The sequence below is a fragment of the Tachypleus tridentatus genome, chromosome 13 (genome assembly GCF_004210375.1).
Source record: "Tachypleus tridentatus isolate NWPU-2018 chromosome 13, ASM421037v1, whole genome shotgun sequence".
Lineage (NCBI taxonomy): Eukaryota > Metazoa > Arthropoda > Merostomata > Xiphosura > Limulidae > Tachypleus > Tachypleus tridentatus.
The window spans coordinates 274,863,884-274,882,005 of NC_134837.1; the positions used below are offsets into that span (position 1 = coordinate 274,863,884).

The following is an 18,122-nucleotide window of genomic DNA, read 5'->3' on the forward strand; positions in this document are numbered from 1 at the left end:
TTATATTACTTTAATCTCTATTACTATTATTATATTTTATTACTTTATGCGAGACTGGTGAATGCAGGATAAGAATGACAGATGTAAGGTTCCTCAGTCACCTCCAAAATATAGAGTACATTTTATATCCCACATTTTAGTCTCTACACATTTTTTTTCAATTTGTATATCATTTTTTACATCTGTCTTGGCTTGTTTCTGGTTATAACAAATAAATATCAGAGGTGTTGATTTCCTGTTTTTAACCCAGTCCTTAGTTTTGATTCATTTAACTTAACACAAAGCTTATTAATAGAATACTGTTAATTAGAATATTAACAGTATTAATATTCTAGCCACACACACACACTTTCCGTTGAGCAACTGGTAAGGTGGAGAACTTATATTACTAAATTCCGGGTTTCGATTCCCTGAGTGTTTTGAACTAAGGTAGATCTTAGCTTTGTGTTTAACAACAAGCAAAAACAAGAATTATTTATTTTTATTGATAACAAAATTACATATGGATACTAAAATATCCTCAGAATATATCGCTTCCTTCTACGCTTTAAACCACAGGGTTCCAGTTAAAGATTCCAAAACCACCTCCAACTCCAACTATATTACCACTAGGACAACAATATGAAGGAGGAACATCACAATGAACAAAATTTGTTGGACATGCGATGTCATCTCGGAAATTCCCTTCTAGTTCAGGTAGTAAACAAAGTAACGTCATTAGAATATATATCACCTATAATATTTTATAATGAATTTTTAATCGTCACTGTTTATCTACTTGTGAAGCCTAGCTAATAAACATTATATTCATAAAACTGTTAAAATTACGTCAATATCAAGATCAACCGTTGATGTTACAGAACACGTCACAAAAAATAGTCATATTTAACAGTTACGTTATTTAACGAGTTTGTCAGTAAAATCTATTGTTAATCTTTAAACCAATCTACTTTGTTTCTAGAACAGTATCTTATATTAAATTTCAACTTTCCGTAGCGTCACTAAAAGTACATAAAAATTATCTGCAAAATCACATTCAAGTGATTCTCCGTTGCTTACCTTATACACTAAATATTGTATTTTACGCCTCAATTAGAGGCTACAGCGTGGAAGACGAACCCTAATTTGTGACAGAGAATTCTAATAAAAAATTGACTTTACAACCAACACTTTAATATGTCCTTGATTGATTTTCTTCAATTTACTGAGTAAAGACATAATATATTCCACAGTATATCGATAATATTAGTTCAATTGTTTTATACTACTGAAGATACTTGTAGTTAGTAAGTAGTGACATTATGATCTGTATGAGAGGCCGATTTGAGTAGATCCCAAGTTAACCTCTTGTCTTAACTCATCACCTTTGTCTTGAGACACTCATGAGAAATATAAACAAAAAAATGTGCGTATTACATTGTATAAAATACGGTATATTGTTCTCACGGTTGTGGATTGTATGTCATAACAAACACGACCACAGCACAAGATCAATCATATAAACAGCTGTCGTATTAATGTAATTATTATTTTGTACACTAGTTAATTAACAATTATCTGTTACTTTATTATCTATATTACTTACTATCAATTTGATATTCAGTTGTAGCAACAAATGCAATTTAAATTAAAATATTTACTTCAAAAGGTATAAGAACAAATTTTGTAAAAATGCACGGTTGTGTCAACCTGCGTTGCTGTTTCACACATGTAATCATTTTGAAATAATTTTATTTCTCACTTTAAATTGTTGTGAAATATATAGTCATCAAGAGAAGTATATTGTTTTTTACATTCTTTCATGATAGACAATATTCGAATGTTTGGATACACGTCGTTGTTATAAACTTACCTTCATTAAATATTATGTTACAAACCTCCGTTAATAACAAGAAATAAACATTGTGGCAGTTTCTTAAACGATACAGACAAACGTAACTTATAATTGATATTTCTATCATACCATTTAAACTGTTTGTATGAATTCAGTGTTAAAGAATTCATCCTCTCACCTGGAGTTGATTCCAACAGTGTTGTAAACATCAGAAGTATAATAATTGTTGTAGTCTTCATTTTTCTGATCTGTTAAAATCAGTATTAATACAGTTAGAGAAATGTGACTTTTAACAAAGCCTAAAATAAAAGATCGACACTTAGTACAGCCCATGAATTCTATATCTTACTAGCTCCAGATATATGATAACAGAGGTAGTTTTTATGAACGGAAGTTGAGAGTTACAGAAGAAACAAGTTCCCGATTTATCACAGGGACACTAAAACCATTACAATAACTGGACAACATCTAATGAAAGATTCCTATATGATAAAAATTACATTTTGTAAATACCGTTTAACAACAAAAATGATTTTATATTGAAATTTCTCTTTTCTTGGAGGTTTCTCGAACTTTATAAAACATGAAAGTAAAAACTTCTTTATTAAAGAAAGTTTATATCTAGAACAATACCAAACCGATCAACGAAAACACACAGAATTAAAGTTTAACAATGAATAGAAAAACGTTGAAGTTACCATGACTGCGGTAAAATATCAACTTATGAAATGAAAACAAAATATTAGTTTGTGTTAACATGATAAAAATAATTATTCAAATAAGTACTTAAGATCTGTACTTAGTTTAATATTCATTATAATTACTATTATAAAGAAATACTCTCAAACAAGATATAAAAATTATATTACCAAGGAGTGTTCAATTATTAGGCACTTCGACTACGTTTTATTGGAGTGTAAATATACAGTTAGACTAGGGTCCTGATACTCAGCTTATATAGTCGTATTTTTAATGAGATGCACAGTTCTGAGAACATCACAACCAATCAGAATGATTCCAGTAACAGTTGACGTCAAGAATATATTACAATATTATAGAAACATGTAGAGAGACAGATTGAACCAATAGGAAGCTGTGAGTGATTATTTGTTATTTACATGTGATACATTTCTGTTGAAGCGGCTCATGTAGTGGTGGAAAGACTTTAAAACTGTAAGTGGTAATGAAATTGTGTGATTAGGGTAGAATGGATAGTAACATGTAAGTAGTTGTGTTTCATGGATATTCACAAATGGTTTATAGATCAATAAATCGTGTGGAACACACGTAGCTATTGTAACATTAGAACAAACGAGCCTCGATGTGCGATATTATAAGTAAAACGTAGTTATTTTAACTTTAGAATACACAGGTGTCTATAGAGACATTTCTCTTATTTAACCATAAGTATACAGGCTAACTAAATGATTTTTATATCCTAATTATGTTGACACGCTCTTTGTTTCTTTGTTTGACTTAAATTTCCCACAAATTTATATGAGAATTATCTGCGCTAGCCGTCCTTAAGTTACCTGAGTGAGATAAGAAGGAAGGCTAATAGCCATCACCATCCACCATCAACTGTTAGTTACTTTTTATTTACAAATTCTGGGATCAACCGTTACTTATAACGCATCTTTGGCTGAATGGGCAAACAAGTTTCATGAGTGGGGGATTCATACTCGTTACCTAAAGAATTCGAGTCACTCACCACCTAGCCGTATCAGGACGGTATACATACACTTAGTTCAGTGTGACGACATACTCTTGTTTGTCACATGACAGAAGTCATTTGTACAGTTTTATGATACACTACAGTTCCAAACATGTGAAACTCTTATCCAATTATTTATTATGGTTAATCTGTTGTCTTCTTTACTTGTACATATTTAGAAAATTTAGAGATTACGAAATTTTCTTCTTATGAGGTTCTCAGAGGACAAAGTTTCTCATCATTTTGTTGTTGTTTTTGTGTGGAAATAAAAAACAAAAATATTTTAATATCTTCAGTTACGTAGTGGCTCAGGTGAAGATTTTTGTAAACAACTATGAAAGTAACGTTGAAACGTTGGTTTTAAGTGGCAAGATTTCAAAGTAACCCAGGAATAGAACGTGTGAAAAAACACCGTGAGCCAGGACATTCTGTTCTCACGCGCTTATCAGGGAACCAAACTACTCTTCACTTCAGAAAAAAAACTCTCATCACAAAGATTGATTTTTTAACGTTATACACAACAATAATTAGATTGATAACAATATACGTGATAAGAGCATATTTAACATTAACAATACGTGATAGAACTGTTGAACATATAGCATAATATCTCTGTAATGATCAAACTAGTGTATAATAAAAATAGGTCGGCAGTCGCTTGTTTCTTTTGGAATTTCGCGCAAAGCTACACGAGGGTTATCTGTGCTAGCCGTCCCTAATTTAGTAGTGTAAGACTAAGGGGAAGACAGCTAGTTATCACCCTTACCACCAACTCTTAGATTGTTCTTTAAACAACGAGTAGTGGGATTGATTGTTACTGTATAACGCCCCTGTGGCTAAAAGGGCGAGCACATTTGGTGCGACGGGGATTCGACCCTGATATTATGAGCCGAACGCCTTAACCACCTGTCCATGCCGGGCCTTTTTTTAATTCATGAAGCTAAATTCTAAAACGGCTGACTCAACACCTACACACAGCTCCCTGGAGTACAGCATAAGTTTAAGTAGTTACACAACAGAAACACCATTGTGACTTTGTTCTTGTAACAAACAAAGTGTTCAGATATTTATACTGTTCTGTCACAGTAACAAAACATGGTATATATATCTTTATTGGTACGAAACAAGAAAATCTTCACAAGCAGTGAATATTAAAAATATACAATAGTACTTATAATATGAACCATGATGTGCATCTAAATTTAACATTTACCAAAAATAAAACTTTCCTAACACTTTTTGTTCCTACTAATAATTTAGTTTTAATAACTGATTCAATCCTGTCTTGCTTAGCTGTTAGCGCGATAATTTACTTCACACATCACATGCCACTTGTTATTTCTGTTTTCACATAATGATAAAAATTCCGAATAAAATATTTTACTAGAAATTGCTTTTGAAATGTTTTGTAGAAATCTAACAATTGTTGTAAATATTGTATAAGCCTCTAGAATTTACCATCTTGGAAACTTAAAAGCGTCAAAACTTCTTAGGTTAACTTCAAAAATTTCTTTTTAAAAGGTAGAGGACAGTACGAAAATTGAAGTGTCATTCGATTATTTAAAAACCTTAAACAATATAAAAAACGATACATTATTAATTAGTGTTTTTGTTTTGATAATTCCGCCATCTGTAAGAGTCTTAGTGCACTAATATGTTTTTCATTTGTTAATTTCGTACGAAGCGAGCTGTCCCTACTTTTGAAATCTTAGACAGCTTGTAAAAATCCACCTACCTTCCTAACTGTCGGAATATACCGGGTTTAGTCCAACTGTGAGACATTCATAACCTGAGGTAATGATACAAGAACAAGGGTGTAGACTTTTCTTCCACCACCGACAAAATTACACCTGATGGGTCTGTGAGTGGGTGTGTGTTTTCTTAAGATCGGGCTATCTTCTGAGCCCACCGAGGGGTATCGAACCCCTGATGTTAACGTTGTAAATCCGTAAACATACCGCTATATTAGCGGGGAGCAATATATTATCTGCGCTACACACACTGCGGGGGGAAATTTCCATTAAAGGAATGTTTTGTACATTAAATTTCTAGACCTCCCCCTTCATGTTTCTCTACACATTTGTCAAACACCATTAATGTCTGTTTACACGGAATTCAGAGAGACATCATGAGAAATCAAAATATACGGAAGTCCGAAAAGTTACATCCAGTGTTTATGAGGAGTATATTATTAATTCCTATTTGAACTTTTACATCACGATATAGCAGACAGGATAACACAGACGTTTGTAGCTGAAGGTATTATATGGTGTTTAACAGACAGGATAACACAGACGTTTGTAGCTGAAGGTATTATATGGTGTTTAACAGACAGGATAACACAGACGTTTGTAGCTGAAGGTATTATATGGTGTTTAACAGACAGGATAACACAGACGTTTGTAGCTGAAGGTATTATATGGTGTTTAACAGACAGGATATGGTGAAGGTTATATGGTGTTTACAGACAGGATAACACAGACGTGTAGCTGAAGGTGTTTAGCTGATGATGGTATTATATTATATGGTGTTTAACAGATAGGATAACACAGATGTGTGTAGCTGATGGTATTATATTATATGGTGTTTAACAGACAGGATAACACAGATGTTTGTAGCTGAAGGTATTATATTATATGGTGTTTAACAGACAGGATAACACAGACGTTTGTAGCTGAAGGTATTATATGGTGTTTAACAGACAGGATAACACAGATGTTTGTAGCTGAAGGTATTATATTATATGGTGTTTAACAGACAGGATAACACAGACGTTTGTAGCTGAAGGTATTATATGGTGTTTAACAGACAGGATAACACAGACGTTTGTAGCTGAAGGTATTATATGGTGTTTAACAGGGTTGAGCTTTGCATTTTCTTTTATATTTAGCTAAACTTTTTTCATGCACAAACAAAAAAATCTCTTGGAAAAATAGCTCTTGGAAATGGTCTGTAATTAATTTTATTTTAATAAATAATGTTATTTATAAGCCGAATGCGCAAACTAAGCTCATGAGCGAACAAATAGTTCATATATTTGTGAGTAACATCAACAATCTATATATCATGACGTCATCAATTCCTAACACTGATATCTGCTAGAACTATGGAATATAGAATATATCCAAGCTAATTGTTAGATAAAAATAGAATACTGAATATCAGATATATCTTGGGATATATTTTATACTAAACTACCAGTACCACTGTACCGTGTAGGTTGAGGAATTTGATTATTTTAATGGTTCAATAATAAACTTACGTTTACATCCGAGTTTTATTACATATTTTGAATAAAATAAAAATTATAAATTATTATATGTGTCAACTTAACTTATAAATTTAAAAAAGATATCAAGTTTCATTTTTCTTGCTTTCAAGAAGGCGAAAGTATAGCGCTCCACAGATGAATACATCTTTTGAAAATATGGCGTCTCAGAAAAACAGATTAACTAATTCTAATATTATTAAACCAGTCACAAGTAGTATTTCAGACATTTTTCTCTTATTTAAACTCAAAATTTGATGTCGTTTTTGTACAACAAATAGTTGATACACTAATTTCTTTACATCAGTTTAAAAAGTCTGGTGTAACAGTTTTCACTCATAATCTTCCTTCCTTTTCTTTAATGTTTGATTTTAAAGTTTTTATTTTTATTTAAAACATTTCTTTCCTTCAACCCAAATTCAGAAATTTAAAGGGATTTTTTATCTAAGGAATACATTTCTCCAACACCAGCAACTTTGGTTTGAAATCCACTTTTTGGTATCAGTTCCTTTCCTCCAAATTCAATTCCTTCATAATATAATAAAACAACATCTAATGTTTATATTCCTTATATGTCGTGCATTGCTTCACATTTATTGTGCTTTGACCTGCTCTGTTTTTCTTGTCTTTAACACATTTGTCATCATGTTGTTGTTCTTCAACTTAATATTTTAAAAACATTTGAAATTAGTCTTTAACTTTAGGCTGTAACCTCTGAACTCTTTCTTATTTAATAAAGACTGTTACCAAAAATAAAAATATCTTCACCATTCGTCCAGGAAGTTTACATTGGTCATTCTCACCTTTTCCAAGGGTTATAATTATGCTTACATGTTTACATGAGTTAATATGTTCACCAGTTGCTCCAGGGGAGAAAAGCGTTATATGTTCAGGTGAAGTTAACACTGGCAAACTGATAATACGTGCAAGAGACCATAGTGAACAAATAGATGATGAAACAATTTGTTACAACAATATCTAGAGAGACATGTCTACTTCTGTAAAATACCTGGTTTGTACACTCTGGTGGACATATTATTCGCTATAATGTAATGAATTTTTATTCATTAAATAAAGGTAAGTATTCATGTAAACACATTAAAAATCTCCTTCTCGCTGTCCAACAGGGTCAATATATTGTGTTAAAGCTTAGAGGGCAGTACAATCGCATAATCCACTGTTTTGCTTGAATTAGCAGTCAATGTGTTAACTAATCATCTTTTTTTTCAATATTAATTTGTTTTATACAATTTTAAATACAATAATAAGTTTCATGAATTCTCGTGTTAGTCCAAATAATGTATATAAACGTTCATATAATTCATACGATTCAACTGTTTTATGTTACTTATTCAGCATAATTTCCACATATCTGTTTTGTTGAACACGTTGTTGTACTTCCTGATACATATTTATAACACGCGTGTTTCAGCCCTTGGCTGTACACTATCACACTTGTACTTAGTTTCATTGGAAGTTTGCCAGAACTGTCTTCATCGTTTCGAACGTATTTTACACTTTTTGTATCACAAATATCTTTATATATTAACTGTTTTACAACTTTTTGTTTTCATAATTTACAAATGGGAAACACTCCATATCCAGCATATTAAAAATACAAATTTGGTTTATATTTTGTAATGATAATACCATTACAAGTGAATATTCAAGTATCATCAGCGTTAATCGTTTTATTTAACATTTTGAACCACTAGCTTCCTACATTTCCTCCACGTCCAGTGAAACAATAATAGGTAAGAGGAACATAACAGCAAACAAAATTTTCTGTACATTCGATAACATTTCGGTAAGTCCCCACAGTTTCAGTCAAGAATAAAATAACATTATAGCAAGACATTCCGCTATTTTTAATATTCTATACTTTAAAATTTATAAGTACAGATCTTACAAAAAACCATGCGTAGGTTCTCGATGTCCGAGAAGACCTAGCGTTCCATCGGCCTGCCACGGAGCAAGGCAGCCAAGACGTCCTGAGTTTCTCGCAAGACCAGACGGCGCTTGCCACCTTGCCTCAACAAGGAGGGACAGGCTTCCTTCAGACCTGCTCCCAGGACCCAGTGACAGACTTGACAATGCAGTGCCCCCAAACAAGGACAATCAATTCGTATCCAACCTCATCCTCAGCAAGGAGGCAGACGTTGAGCTTCCACACATCAGGGCCCGTAAAAAGGGGACAAAATCCCAGAATGAGGTGAAAAGTGCCCGATGGTCGGACACGTTAAACGAGACATCCCCAACCTGGTGAACTGCAGCTCCACTGAGGCTCTGCCGATGGCCAAGTGTTACATATAACCTGTCAAGGCGACAAGAAACGCCTTAACCAATCCAAGTTGCCACAAAAGCAGACCCACACACAGCACACGCCAGACATTGGGAAAGTCGAAATCCGACAGCACATCACACAGAGACCACGTACACCGAACACCAGAAAGAGGATCACCCTTAATCTTGTCGAGATGAGGATCCAAGACGCAGTTGAAGTCGCCACCAACGACGATATCGGCCTGTGTAACCATGAACCTTCCAAGCCCGAGAAGAAAACCTCCCGCTCCCCAGACTGTGCAAGCGCCTATACATTGACAAGACAAATCTTACGAACCCCAGCGAAAACATCAACGCACAAAACCCGCCCCTCAGCATCACTATGTAACGTAAGAATGGTGCCATTAAAATGCGGGTGAAAGAGGATTCTCCACACCCCGTGCAAGCGTCGTGCCAAACGACCAGAAGGAACGGACAGGATAGCGAGAGTAAAACGAAAAGTGGACCCTCCGAGAAGCAAAAGGAGCTCCTGCAAAAATATTGTATCAACCACAAAGCGGTTGAAGAGGGATAATATGTAAAATTGTTTAACAATCTCAAATATTTCTGGATGTTTAAAGTAATGCAGGAAAAACCCATCAACCAATCAGAGGAAAGGAATCAGTGACGTTGTTGCTTTTACTGGACAGATTGAGGCAGGGGGGCGAGTGGCTCTTGAGGCCACCCGACCCCACCCCCTCTTTGCAGCTGCAGCCACTGGCATCCAACCACCGCCGCTGCACAACAGGAACATCCAGACTGAAGTCTGGAAAAGACTCGGGGCTGCAGGGCTCCCGCTCTCCCTGATTCTCCTCTCCCAGTCCCGAGAAACTAGGAAAGTCGACCAAACAGTCGAAAGAGTCAGGTGATGGGAACTCGGGGTCGGAGCTAACACGGCATCATGGGAGAAGACCATAATACCCACTACGGCCGAGGTCTGAGCTGGGGGTCCCACAGACCCACATCCCCGTCGGCAGGGGAAGCCTGGGACACCTCGGAGGCACCATCTCCCTCAGCCGACCAACCCTTAACAAAGGAGGGAGGACAATCCTTGTAGGATCCAACACGTACTGGGGTGGTTTGGGCGTGAAAACTCATTACAGCCCTCAACCCTCTCACCACACGATACAGAGGCCCGAACCTCCATGGAGACAAGGGACGCCCCAGCATCACCCGGTTTGTCCAGATCCCCCTCAGGGGCCTATCCAAACTGGGGCTAGTAGGATGGACTGGAGTCTCTCAGAGGCCCCTCCACCCGAACAGCTCTAGAAGTGCTCCCACCTCCCCAGGAGCTGAAACTTCCTCAACTTCGGCGGGTGAAACCCGACCCTCTGCAGTGGACCGAGACCCTCCTTCCCAGGACGCGCCAGCTGCAGGAGCAGGCGCACCCTCAGAGACCCCACCCTCAGCAGCTGTCGATGACCGGGGATGAATAGGTGACGCCCCAACCAGTTTGTCCTTCTCTACGCGCGGCGGCCCTGCAGCCACTGCAGCATACGTCGCCACACGCCTCGGGCAACGCGAAGGCGTGTGACCATCACAACACACATCACACTGAACATCACAGGCACTGCCGTCGTGTCCAAAGGCCAGACAAATCCCTCACCGCGGCATCTGACAAGTATGAAACATGTAGCTTTCGAGACCACAACGTTGACACAGCCGTTCACTGAAATGAAGTTGGGAACCAGCTTCTTCATGTCCAGACAGACACGCCAGTTCTCAGTACACATATTTGGGCGCGTCTGGTGCGCCTCATGTTTGATTTTTCGAACTGACCCACACGCCGACAATACGTGCTTGATGACATCGTGGGACAGTTCAAAAGAGGTCGACTGGAGAGTTACCCATTTCATGTTTTGTGCAGCAGGCTCCACAGACACTCACTGGTCCCCAGAGAAGAAGTCTTTGTCCAGCAGGATCAGGAAATATGTGTTGTAGACATGGCTACTCCACACGGCAGTGTTTAAAGTGTCAATTATCGCCGAGGATAGCGAGGCCGCGGGCACACTAAATAGATGGACCGCGGCCGAGCAAAGTAAGGCCGGATGGCCGTAGCCACACCGACCTACAGTGTTGTGGCACACACATACACAAATGGAACACTACAGTGAACAAACAACACACAAACACCAGTATTGGGCACAGGGAATGACGGCAAGAAAACAACGAACCACTGGCACGCCCTCTGCTGGATCATCGAGTCGGACCCGAAGTGCCTTCACATGAAATACGACGAGGAGGAGATATTGAATTTATTTACAACAATAAATTGTAGAAAGTGTCATGAAATAACAACAATAAACTGTACAAAGTGTCATGAAATAACAACAATAAACTGTACAAAGTGTCATGAAATAACAACAATAAACTGTACAAAGTGTCATGAAATAACAACAATAAACTGTACAAAGTGTCATGAAATATAGTAAAAATACACTAATCAAATACAAAACAAAACTAGAAATGTATACAATACAAAACTTTAAATATATACAAAGTTTTAAAGAAATGCAAAACAAGACATTAAAGACATACAAATCATAACTGGATAACAAAACTTTAAAGGCATACAGAACAAAACCGTAAAGAGATACAAAACAGAACTCTAAATATAAACAAAACAAGAGTTAAATGGAAACAAAACAGTAATGATCTACAAAATACAAGGAAATAGAAAACTCGAAATATAAACAAACGTTAAATATATACAAAATATTAAATATATACAAAACATGAAATGTATGAAAACATTAAATATATACAAAATATTAAATACGAATTTTATACTAAAATATAGAAAGACAAATGGGGAGTGGAGACAGGGCGGCTCAGAATCCGATATCCACCCGAAACCCGACCAACGCACAAAGAGGCGAGACGTACAGCCGCCAGAGATGGTAAAATGTCCCGGAAACCAGTCGCTGATAGTCCTCCTCAAGGCAAAGTAACAGCCAAAATTTGGCTCTTCCCAGCATCAAAACGTACGACACTGGCGTCTGGTCGAAAACCAATTTGTTTTGAGGAAGCCAAATGACGAACTTAAAGATGGTTAAGGCATACTGAAAGGAAAAGGCCATGTGGTCGGGAACAGAGACTGGTACATGGTACAGTATGATCTCCGCCGAAAGTGGCGGGACCCGGAAAAGGCGAATAACCCTCTCCCAGATCTCCGCCGACGTTGGACAGAGGACCAACCTGTGCACAATGAGCACAAATCTATACATTGGATTAGCTGCGCTCTGCCCCCCATGGGTATCGAAACCCGGTTTTTAGTAGTGCTTCCTGAACTTTAATACGTTGGTTCTATTTCAGGTTCCGACGCTTAGGCAATTACATGTAACATGATATATAATCAAACTAATAAACTAATTATCCGTCTAGTAATACAGGCTAACAACTATCAGATGTAACACTATCTTTGTTACAGTAAATTAAAACTTCCTAATTTTTCAGCTATAAATCTCTTACTTTCAACCGTTTATTGGGTACTGTTTCATTTACCATGTTCCTCCCACTTATTAATTATCTTAGTCGAGGTTGTCCGTGTTTGTACAAAAAATATTTACATGTCTTGATATGTTCACCAGCTGTTCCAGGGACGAAAAGGTTATATGTTTAGATGAAGTAAATACTGGGAGAATGCTAATAAGTGACCATAGTGAGTAAAGGTTATATGTTTAGATGAAGTAAATACTGGGAGACTGCTAATAAGTGACCATAGTGAGTAAAGGTTATATGCTTAGATGAAGTAAATACTGAGAGACTGCTAATAAGTGACCATAGTGAGTAAAGGTTATATGTTTAGATGAAGTAAATACTGGGAGAATGCTAATAAGTTACCATAGTGGGGAAAGGTTATATGTTTAGATGAAGTAAATACTGGGACACTGCTAATAAGTGACCATAGTGAGTAAAGGTTATACGTTTAGATGAAGTAAATACTGGGAGACTGCTAATAAGTGACCATAGTGAACACATTGATGATGAAACAAAATGTTACAACAATATCTAGAAAGAAATAGCTATTTCTGTAAAATACCTGGTTTAGATTCTTGTGAACATATTATTCACTATAATATAGTAATTTGCGATTAATTTTTAATAAAATAAAAATATGTGTACATGTAAACACATTTAAAAATCTCCTACTTACTGTCCAACATCTGTTCCTTCATCCACATAATACTTTATACAATACGTAGAGATTGTTTCTTGCTCTTTGTGTTTATACATAATGATACATCATTCGGTGTTTAATAATTTTATTCTTCATAATTTAATTTTTTTCGATAAAACTTAATAAAAACTCAGTTTCTGATTTTACCATTTTGTCACTTATTGGATCGCAGTATTGTTTTAAAGCGTAGAGGGCAGTACAATTGCATAAGCTTTACGGAAAAGTGTGTGATTTTCTAATAGCAAAGCCAAATCGGGCTATCTGCTGAGTTCACCAAGAGGAACTGGACCCCTTATTTCAGCGTTGTAAATCCGTAATAAATCATGATGGGATGGGTTGACCAGTGCATACAGCAATGTTATCCGACGATAGACTCAATTCATACAACTGCGTTTGTATACAAAGGCCAAAAGGAGCTATTGCAGATCTGAAAAAGCATGGCCCACCAAGGTAGAAAAACACAACCCTAGGTACATGCTCTACACTGGAGAAGTGCGGAAAGGTCCGGAGCAGAGCTGAAGTCCCTGATGATGAACAGGGTTCATCATCTTCAAGGCCGAGGTCTTGGCAGAGCCATAGACCAGTGACCTATAGTCTAGCTTTGATCAAATAAGATCACGATATATCTTTAGCATAGAACATCGACCTGCATCACAAGTGGAGGAAGAGAGAACATGAAGGATGTTCGGTGCTCTGTTACACTCGTTTCGTAGCTGCTTGATGTGTTGTATAAAAGTCAGCTTACGGTAAAAATTAAGCCTAAAGAACATTGTCTCACAAATCACGGGTACTAAAGAACATTGTCTCCACAAATCACGGGTACTAAAGAACATTATCTCACAAATCACGGGTACTAAGGAACATTGTCTCACAAATCACGGGTACTAAGGAACATTGTCTCACAAATCACGGGTACTCAAGAACATTATCTCACAAATCACGGGTACTAAAGAACATTGTCTCACAAATCACGGGTACTAAGGAACATTGTCTCACAAGTCACGGGTACTAAGGAACATTGTCTCACAAATCACGGGTACTAAAGAACATTGTCTCACAAATCACGGGTACTAAGGAACATTGTCTCACAAATCACGGGTACTAAAGAACATTGTCTCACAAATCACGGGTACTAAAGAACATTGTCTCCACAAATCACGGGTACTAAAGAACATTATCTCACAAATCACGGGTACTAAAGAACATTGTCTCACAAATCACGGGTACTAAAGAACATTGTCTCACAAATCACGGGTACTAAAAAACATTATCTCACAAATCACGGGTACTAAAGAACATTGTCTCACAAATCACGGGTACTAAGGAACATTGTCTCACAAATCACGGGTACTAAAGAACATTGTCTCCACAAATCACGGGTACTAAAGAACATTATCTCACAAATCACGGGTACTAAAGAACATTGTCTCACAAATCACGGGTACTAAAGAACATTGTCTCACAAATCACGGGTACTAAAGAACATTGTCTCACAAATCACGGGTACTAAGGAACATTGTCTCACAAATCACGGGTACTAAGGAACATTGTCTCACAAATCACGGGTACTAAAGAACATTGTCTCCACAAATCACGGGTACTAAAGAACATTATCTCACAAATCACGGGTACTAAAGAACATTGTCTCACAAATCACGGGTACTAAAGAACATTGTCTCCACAAATCACGGGTACTAAAGAACATTATCTCACAAATCACGGGTACTAAAGAACATTGTCTCACAAATCACGGGTACTAAAGAACATTGTCTCACAAATCACGGGTACTAAAGAACATTGTCTCACAAATCACGGGTACTAAAGAACATTATCTCACAAATCACGGGTACTAAAGAACATTGTCTCACAAATCACGGGTACTAAAGAACATTGTCTCACAAATCACGGGTAGCACAAATTCAGCGATAAGGGGTTCAGAATCGGAGAGAATATCCCATTGTCAGCAACAATGAATGTAAACGAGTTTAGAGAAAGAGAAGTTAAAACCGTTTTATCTGGTTCACTTCAGTAAACGCTTGAGGGCAGTCTGTACCTGACGCTCAGTGTCGCTCATGCGACATAAGATATGAAAATCGTCGACACAGATCTCACTTGCAACAGTATGAGGGAGTTTATCAGTGATGGCCTTAATGTTGATACTGAGAAGTGAGACACTCAAAACGCAGCTTTGAGGGACTCCAAGTTACTGTAGAAAGAAACAGGAAAGTGTCGAGCCTACACCAACGTGGAATTGTCTCTTTATTAAAAATGTTTGATAAAAATTGGCAAATGACCACATAACCCATGTATGTGGAGGTCTTGCAAAATGCCATTCCTCCATGTCCTGTCATAAGCATTCTGAAGGTCAAAGAATGTTGATACAAGATGTTGTCATTTGAGAAAGGCTTCTTTGATTGACGTTTCAAGTCGAATCAGGTCCACAGATAATACACAGTTTGGAGAAAACATTTATACTTGTCTTTATTTTATTAAAATTAAACATAAAACACATTCCCTGTTGCAATGTCAACTATAACAATAGATTATGATAATGAATCAAATATCGACCAGTCAAACCAGGTATTTTACACAAAAGTAGCCATTTCTCTCTACGTACTGTTTCAATACGTGGCTGTTCATTGTGGTCTCTTCTACAGGCAGTCTCTCCTTCATCATTTCTTCAACTGTATTTATGTTTTACTTCTGATAGTAGATAGTATACAACATTATTTCGTGAATGTGATATAAATTTTATCTGTTTTACGGAGAAACATGACTTTGACATGTATAACTGTCTTTCTCTATTCTAACTATGAGATGTATGCTACTCTCGTACCTTGGACCCCTACCTTACGTTTGTATCAAATAGGTTACCATAATTACTTGACAACCAATTTTAGAAAATAAAGTTTAGAGATGTATTTAGTGTTGAATGAAAACTTTCATTACGAGTTACAATCGATAAAAGAGCGTCACCTAGTGTAATAATTTAGTAAATAGAAAATTATTTCTTTTTTGTTATCAAGTATTTTTTCTATTTGCTGTCATTATTAATATTTCCACTCTCATTTATCAAATAGTTATTAAATCTTTTTACTAGCATATTTAGGTAGCGTTAATTAATTGGAATCTTTTTTTTTTACAAATGAAACCAAAGTATAACCATATATGTTACATAAAATTAAGGACATCTAGTTTTCTATAATTATAACCAATATATTTAAATCATGTCGTGATGTTTCTAATATTCACTGGTTCTGAAGAGTTTCATAAGAATAAAGATGAACAACAGAATGTTTTATTTCTCTGTCATGACGGAACTGTATAAATATCTGAAGACTTTATTTGTTTGTTGTGAGAACAAAGCCACACTGGTCTGTCTGTCTTGAGAATAATACACAGATTTTAAATGTTCTAACAACTTAAACTTACCGCTCTGTCATAGAGGACGATGTGAAGGCATTGAATCAGAGGTTTTAGAATTTAGCTTCAAGAATTTAAAAAAATAGTGAAGGTAAAACGTTTACAACCTTACCTTAGCACTTAACGACAATAGCAAAACGTAACGTCTTAGAAATCATAAGGCTTTGAAGACAAAATAAACTTGAGACGTGTTGTGTAAGGGAAGAAACAATAAAACTGTTTTCCACCGTCCCTAATATTTAGTTATTGACCACAGGGAATTAAACCAGTCAGTAGCACCTTCCAATCACCTTTAAGAAAAAATGATTGACTGTCCATCTTGTATGGCATTAATAATTTATAGAGACGAGGAACTAGAATATACAATTATTATTTGTTCTATAAAACAGCGGTGAGTTTCTATAGCTTTTTGCCAGCGTCGCGCTAAACATGCTCGCCCTCCCAGCCGTGAGGGTGTATAATGTGACGGTCAATCCCACTATTCGTTGGTAAAAGAGTAGCCCAAGAGTTGGCGGTGGGTGGTGATGACTAGCTGCCTTCCCTCTAGTCTTACACTGCAAAATTAGGGATGGCTAGCACAGATAGCCCTCGAGTAGCTGTATACGAAATTCCAAAACAACAACAATTCTATAGCTTTTTAAAAAATGTTTTTCAGACCAAGTGAACTTTCTCCAGTCCTCTTTGCTGTTTAAATAATATAAAAAACATTTATTTCAAGATGTTTCTTTACGATAAATGGTGAAGGACTGATGAAATTTTATTAGAAATATAAAACAAATTTATATATTTAAAGTGCTGGATATGAATAGTTTCAAATTTGTGATTTATGACAGAAAAAATATTTATAACTTAAAATGTGTGCGTGTGTTTTCTTATAGCAAAACCAAATCGGGCTATCTCCTGGGTCCACAGAGGGGAATCAAACCCCTCATTTTAGCGTTGTAAACCCGCAGACTTTCCGCTGTACAAGCCGGGCACTAACTTAATATATAATGATATTTGTATCATGAATAATATAGAAGACTTTCGATAGTTTGGAAAGAGTACTGGCAAACTGCCAAGAAAAGAAAATGGAGGAGTGTAAATGAAAGGTCAAGGGTTAAGTGTGTTCTAAATGATTTATCAGGAAGTAAAACAATGTGTTGAACAAAACAGATGAATAATATTTATACAGAGAAATATATATGTTAAAAACGGTTCGTTTGGGTTGAGAAAATATTTTACGTGGAGAAGCGAACAACGTTTCGACCTTCTTCGGTCATCGTCAAGTTCACAAAGAAGGAAAGAGGTTACTGACCGGAAGCTGACCACATGTTTGAAAGGAGTTGTGTAACTGAGTGTCGGAATCTAGAGGGCGGTGTTAGATGTTTGAATATATAAA

General features: G+C 36.4%; 1 long non-coding RNA gene across 2 annotated transcripts; it reads right to left on the reverse strand.

Annotated features, from left to right (window-relative positions):
* Positions 1 to 465: 465 nt before the first annotated feature.
* LOC143239287 (uncharacterized) lies at positions 466 to 2,822 on the reverse strand. 2 transcript variants are annotated; one of them, XR_013021102.1, is made up of 3 exons: positions 2,704 to 2,822; positions 2,013 to 2,082; positions 466 to 687 (listed from the first exon to the last, which is right to left on the reverse strand). It is a non-coding gene; the product is annotated as an uncharacterized LOC143239287 (long non-coding RNA). The 2 variants fall into 2 exon arrangements; XR_013021103.1 differs by having other exon boundaries at positions 2,013 to 2,094; positions 2,704 to 2,766.
* Positions 2,823 to 18,122: the final 15,300 nt, after the last annotated feature.